We start from the raw sequence: 7,598 nt of genomic DNA on the forward strand, positions 1-7,598 counted from the left end.
CATTTATGGAGTTAATAAACTCATCTAGGCATTTTCAGTGCCTTGCTTTAATTATTAAACCATTAATAAGTTAAATCTGCTAGATCTGCCTATAGAGAATTTATAAATTTAAGCGATGTTTTGGAATTAGATGATTTTTTTTAATTGTTGAGTCGTTTTTTTAGTCTGTTAAGGTTAAGAGTTACGGGGATTATTTTAATGTTTATTTATTTTGAGAGAGACAGAGAGAGCACACACATACGAGCACAAGCAGAGGAGGGGCAGAGAGAGAGAGGGAGAGGAAGAATCCCAAGCAGGCTCCGAGCTGTCAGTGCAGAGCCCAACACAGGGCTTGATCCCACAAAACATGAGATCATGACTTGATCCAAAATCGAGTCAGACGCTTAACTGATTGACCCATCCAGGCTCAAGAATGATGAGATTTTTATTTTAGGGCTTAGTTAAATGTATTTGTATTTTAATTTTAATCAAACAAAATACCAGATCTAGGGAGATGCCTGTCTATGAAAATTTTATGAATTTAAGTAGCATGCTGGTATTAGTGAGAAAGATTTTTCTAAGGGGTTGAGTAGTCTTTCTAACCTACTAGGGCTGAGAATATAAATATTTTTGTTTAGAACACTAAAGGGGCATACTCACAGATTCAGGAACTCTGCTTAGATATAATTCCCAATAGCTATGTAAGGACTCTCAATAAAAATTAAAAGATCAAAGTAAAATCCTTAAAGAAAATAGCCAGAATTGACTATACATCCGCCTTACCTCATGGCTCAAATAGGGAAAAACAGTGACTTGAAGTGTTCTCTTCCTCCCCCCCTTTTTTTTAATGTTTATTTCTTTTTGACAGAGAGAGAGTGAGAGAGAGAATGCACATGTGGGGGAAGGGCAAAGAGAGAGGGAGGGAGAGTGAGAATCTCAAGCAGGCTCCATGCTTAACATGGAACCACATGTGGGGTTCCCTCTCCCAACCCTAAGATCATGACCTGAGCTGAAATCAAGAGTCAGATGCTTAACCGACTGAACCCCCCCAGGCGGCCTTCTTCTTCCCTTCCTAATAACAAAGTGCTAAGTCTTTCTATGAGGGGAAGGAGAGGGTGGAGATCTGAACTGTTCTAATTTTTCATTCTGTTTAAATATGTGCATGGTCACTTCTGTGTTTATCCTAGACAAGACAACACCTTGGGGGGGGGGGGGGTTGGAGGAAGGGAGGGAGGAAGAAAAGGAGGAAATAAGAGAGAAGAAAGGAAGAAAATGGGGGGAAATAGGAAGAAAGAAAGGAGACAAACTCCGATCTTGAAACTATTTACAAATACATTTGCAGGTGTTCAAAACATGGATTCTCCAAAATTACTTTCTACTTGGAAATTTCCTTCCAAGTATAAACTTTTAAAATACTTATAGAGGAGGGGCGCCTGGGTGGCGCAGTCGGTTAAGCGTCCGACTTCAGCCAGGTCACGATCTCACGGTCCATGAGTTAGAGCCCCGCGTTGGGCTCTGGGCTGATGGCTCAGAGCTTGGAGCCTGTTTCCGATTCTGTGTCTCCCTCTCTCTCTGCCCCTCCCCCGTTCATGCTCTGTCTCTCTCTGTCCCAAAAAATAAATAAACGTTGAAAAAAAAAATTTTTTTTAAATACTTATAGAGGAATAAAATCTTATTTGTCAAGATGTGAAAAAACTTTTTTGAAACTTTTATTTAGAAGATTAATGTATGAATGTTCTCTGGACAGACCGATTGGGTGGAAAGAGAGAGAGGGAGGAGAGAGAGATTTTCAGCAGCTTCTAAGCTGAAAGGGATGAGAAACTCCTGATTGTCTCTTTTAAAAAGTAATTTTAGGGGCTCCTGGGTGGCTCAATTGATTGAGCACCTGACTCTTGATTTCAGCTCGGGTCATGATCCCAGAGTCATGGGATTCAGTCTCGAATCAGGCTCCACGCTAAGCATAGAGTCTGTTCAAGATTCTCTTTCCCTCTGTCCTCTCCCCCACTCTCTCTCTCTCTCAAATAAAATAAAATAAAATTAATTATCTCTCTCTGTCCCTCTTTCATGTTCACTCTCTCTCTAAAATTAAAAAATATGTTTTTTTGGGGGCCCCTGGGTGGCTCAGTTGGTTGAGCATCTGACTCATGATTTTGGTTCAAGTCATAATCTCATGGTTCGTGGGATTGAGCCCTGCATCAGGCTCTGCACTGACAGCTTGGGTCTTGCTTGGAATTCTCTCTCTCCCTCTCTCTTTCTGCCCCTATCTTGCTTGTGTTCTCTCTCCCCAAGTAAATAAACTTTAAAATATATGTTTTTAAGTAACTTTAAAGAATTTACAATAATGCACTGAAAATATTTTAACAATTGCACCATTCGCAGCTAGTCTGTACGTAAGAAAACTTTATATTTACATTGCTAAATCTCCAAGCACTTTAGCAAAACACTGTAGTAAAAGTCTTGAGTTACACACCATGATTTGAAATGAGCCTCATGAAAAGGAACAAGGAAAGTGCCTACTGGATATCGCTGGCTAGAAGAGACTTTCTGTTACTTACAGTGCAACTGTTTGTTAACAACCATACTAATTAATGGTCAGGGTGATTTTTTTAAAGCATTTTACAACCTAAAATGATACCCTGTTGTTGTTTGTTATAGGTTGATAACATTTTACTGTGTTTATTTATTTGTTAGGAAATTGGAGGCTTAGGGTTGACACTATCACATAACATTTTTTCCCATTTAAAATGATGGGAGATGGGTTCCCAGCTAGCATTTTCACCCAGAACATCTGTTTTTTATGAATGGATTATTGATTGTAAAGAGGAGATGCCTGGGTAAAGATTGAGATATCTCAACAATAGCATTGATAGCTTGAAGATAATGGAGTAATACCTTCAAAATTCTAAAAACAAAAAAATTAATCACACCTAGACTACTATACTTAGCCAATTCTCAATCAAGCACAAAGTTAGAATAAAGAATTTTCATATTTGCAAAGTCCCAAAAACTATATTTCCTATGCACCACCCAGTAGCACCTGGAGCTACTGGAGAGTGTACTCCACCAAAACAAGAGTAAGCTAAGAAGGAAAGAGACATTGGAACCATAACACAGGAGCTCTGGTTCAAAAGAAAGTGAAAGGCACTCCCAGCCACCCCCCAGTGGAAGCCATTCATCAGACTGAAGAAAACACAGTCCAGAGGGGAATCTGTAGACAGTCTCTTCCACATATCACACCCCAGGTACATCATAAACAGCCACAGGTCCATCACGCTCAGACTGACATGGCGCATCTACACCTACTACATGACCACACCCCCCTCCCTCCATAGACACTCCACACACTACAGGCTCAGTTTCCAGAGCCAGTGACAAATGGTAACCTTAGACATTTTTTCTCAGGTCCCAATTTTAAGGAAAAAAAATGCCTTTTCTTGTTCCAAATTCCAAACACGTTCCTATTGACATCAAGCTAGAGGTTCTCTGCCTCAGTGGAACCATCTACCCTCAGGAGCCTCTTTCTGCTTCATACCTCCTTCAAGAGTGTCTCCTGCTGCCTTCACAGGTCACCTAGCCATCCAGTAATCCAGCCAGCCAGCCACACCTCCACCTGTCCCTCTTCTGTCCATGTGGCCAGTTATCCATCCATTTATGTGCCTATCTATCCATCAACCAATTTGTCCATCCATCTGTCTCTCCTGGACTTGCCAGCATAGTCTAAAGATCCACAAAGAGCCTTACTACAAACCCCTCTCTAGGGAGCTGCTCTGTGAATGAGTCAGGAATGCCACCCCTGGAGCCGGAACAGGCCCAGTTTCTCAGGCCCAGTGCACACCAGCGTGCATCAGACAAAATCCTCCCAGGGTCACCACATCCTAGAACCAGGGAGCTTGTCTCTGGGCCCAGCCAAGGGTCCTCTGAGCTGTTGATTCATAAACAAAGCCTGTACATGAGGCAAGGAGAAACTGCAAAAAGAGGCAACCCCTCCAGATTGGCAGGTGGCAGGTTTAACAAGCAAGCAAACTTACAAGGCTTGTCTTGAGCAGCTGCAACAGACAATAATGTACACCATCCAGAAAGTTTCAACACCTTATTCTCTCAATGTCACATCCTTGAAATGGTTCCCACTGTGAGAGGGACACATACTTAAAGGACAGCGGAGGGGATAAGGAGCCTCCAATTGCCCAGCTGCGGCTTTGGAGTCAACCAGCAGTCACACCCTCTCAATGACCTCCTCCTGCACTCCACCACTTGTGACCAGCTCTTACAATCTTACATGCCCCCCTCTTCCTCTTCTATAATACTCCCTGAGCAGTCAGCAAAGAGTTTTACTGGCATAGAGGTGTCTCTTTTGGTGGCTACCTGGCTGCATTAGAGACAAGCAAGAAAAAACACAAGATTAACATCATGATTCCCAAATAAGGAAAAATCATTTTCACCAAGAGTCCCATGATATGAACCTTTGATTTATTAAGTCCCCTAGGCTGGAGGTTGGATCACTTGGGGCATTTACTTGTCTCCTCATGTGATTTAATAAAGATAATACATCAGCAGACTCATGAACACATTCTGTCAGGATAATGGCACAGGTGCCTCTTTTCAAGGCAGTAATAATATCCAAGGCCATTCTACTTTGGAGTACAGCTTTGCTCTTTCTACTTTGGAGGACATTTCAGTGTTCAATAAAGACGTGTTTTGCTGGCTACTATTTAAGGCTTGATGAGAGAATTTAGTAAGGGTTTCTGTGTCTGCTATGCTGTCCTCCAGACCAATTAAGGGAGAACAAAGACAGTGGCCAAATAATAGTACCAGTGGAAAATGGAATGTTCCTACCTGACCTTGAGGAGAGGGAGGGTGGCAGCTTTAGGAACTTGCCCTGATTGTGCATACCATACATGATGGCCAGAGGTGGCAGCACTGGGGGACATGGGCAAAAATAGGTGAAGGGGAGTGGGAGGTACAGGCTTCCAACCATGGAATGAATAAGTCACAGGGATGAAAGGTACAGCATAGGGAATACATTCAATAGTATTGTAATCATGCTGTATGGTGACAGATGGTGGCTACACTCATTATAACATATAGAGATGTTGAATTACTATGTTGTACACTTGAAATTAACGTAACATTGTATGTCAACTATACTCAAATTTTTAAAAAATGAAATTGAAACTAAGAAATTTTCAGATAAACAAGAGCTGAGAGGGAGTTAGGGAACTGTAATCTTTAGCTCTCTAAACTCCAGGAGACAAAAAGTCATGCTAAGAAAGAGTTGAAATGGAATTGAATGTGTCATCTATAATACCTGTCAACGTATCTCTGCTAAGCTATTAACCAACTCTTCTTCCAAGCTCTGAAGGCAAAAGCTATAAGCAAAACAAAGTCCCTGTCTGCATGGATCATACTTTCTAGTGGGAGAGACACTAAACACCCAAACAAATAAAACAACAAATATTATAGTTCTGATTGAGATACATGCAATAAAGAATATGAAATAGGATGATCAGGGTATGGTGTTACAGTCTCTAGGATTTGTAATTGTAATTTGTTGTCTCTAGGAATTAGCTGAGCCTGAGAGGAGCAGTCTACCCAGGGTCAGTAAGGCTCCAGATGTCAAAACATCAGAATAAAAAGACCTGCTTAATAAACAGGGACAAAATCATTAGGGTCTTACAAATCAAGGGAAGGAGTTTGCAGTTTATTCTACCTGAACTGAGAAGCTATGGAATTACTGGAGGGTTGAAGGGAGAGGAGTGATATCATCTGACTTACACTTGGAGAAAATCACATGGGCTGGGTGAAGACAAGATGGAGAACAAGATAGTCCTGGTGAGGGATAATTTGCTAGCCTAAGATCCTAGCCATAGAGATGATGAGATGGTTGGGGTTACATTTTTGAGACAGAACTGACAGGAGTTGCCAAGAAGTTGAATGTGTAGTGTTAAATGAATCAAAATGAACGGCTAGATTTTTTATCTGAGCAACTGGATGGGAACAATTCCCTTGCTGGGATGAGGAAACTTGGGAAAGGATCAAGAGTTCTATTTGAGACACAGTAGGTTTGAGATGATCAAACTCTAAAATGAGATACTCAGTTGTATATACAAGAGGCCAGGGCCAAAGATGTGTGTTTGGGAGTCACAGAAGTTAAAAAACGAAGGGTTTTAGAGAGATTAAGATGAAGACTGAAAATCGGGGCACCTGGGTGGTTCAGTCAGTTAAGTGTCCAACTTTGGCTCAGGTCATGATGTCATAGTTCATGAGTTCGAGCCCCGTGTTGGCCTCTGTGCTGACAGCGCAGAGCCTGGAGCCTACTTCCTGCTTCAAGTTCTGTGTCTCCCTCTCTGTCTGCCCCTCCCCTACTCATACTCTGTCTCTCACAAAAATGAATAAATATTTTTTTAAAAGACTGAAAATTACCCATTAGATTTGGCAACATGGGGTTGTTGGTGACCTTGGTAAGAGAGTTTCAGTGGAGTTGTAGGGACAAATGAAGAAAATGGGAAATAAGAACTGGAGAAGAAGCAAGTATCAACCAGAAGGCATCAGGAGTTAAGGAAAAGGCCCAGGCTATCCCAGGTAGTACTTCTATTATACCCCCAAACTTCACCACCCTTCCCAGACTAAAAACATTCAGAAGGCTTACTCTCTATTTAATGACCCTACTGAGAACATCTGCAGTAACAAGAGAGACCTGGAGATTTATGGATACTCTGTCCTCGCTGCCATGAATCCCTGGGTAACCAGACAAGCACTGTCTTCACCGGAACACTTTCCATCACAAAAGCAAACTAAGAGTGGAGATCAATGGGACTAAATTATATGTCACTGTAGTTAACTTCTAAAATTTTCCAGAAGCATCTATACTTAACTGGGAGCCAAGATTTACACAGATGAATGATTTACCCATTATAAGGTTCTAGACATATTGGAGGGAAACCCTCAAATCTCATGCTATTTGTGATCAAGGAGACCCTACAATAAGTGAGGAGGTAAAAGTTAGGCAGGAGAGGGAACATGGAGAGGAAAGGGAGAAGAACACAGGTTGGCCAAGAAAAATGAGACCAAGGAGAGATGAGAAAATACAGTAGGCACTGGGGACCCAGGCAGAATCACCTGACCCATGACACTATTTTAGTTCAGAGTCACCTAGGGAAATGCCAAGAGTCAGGGCCTCAGGGTCCCAAGGGTATGAAGACACAAGAGCAGCTGGATAATAACTGTGGACACAACAAAGGTTGAGATTTCCAAGAGGGGAGGGAAGAGCAGAGCCCAAGCCTATGCCCAGCAACCCCTGCACTGGCTGAGTGGCCATTTCCGTCTCCCCCAGGTAAGTGCCCCATATAGTACTGGGCAGCCTTGGTCCTTCCCTGGCAAGGCTAGACCTGCCAAGGGTAGAAAGAGAAAAGGAACAGAAGGTCTTAGAACCTCTCTCTGTGGGCTGGGAGCCAATACCTATCCCTGGTCACAAGAAAAAAGAGTCCAGGTAAAGGTTCCCAAATCTTTACTATTGTGTTTGCAAAGGTGTGACTCAGATGCCACCAGGCTGGCTGGACAGGGAGAAAAAATGAGGAGATGGGGGCCCTGGACAATTTCTCCCAGAAAAAAATTGCATATAA

Source organism: Acinonyx jubatus, chromosome B4 (assembly GCF_027475565.1).
Source record: "Acinonyx jubatus isolate Ajub_Pintada_27869175 chromosome B4, VMU_Ajub_asm_v1.0, whole genome shotgun sequence".
Taxonomy (NCBI): Eukaryota; Metazoa; Chordata; class Mammalia; order Carnivora; family Felidae; genus Acinonyx; species Acinonyx jubatus.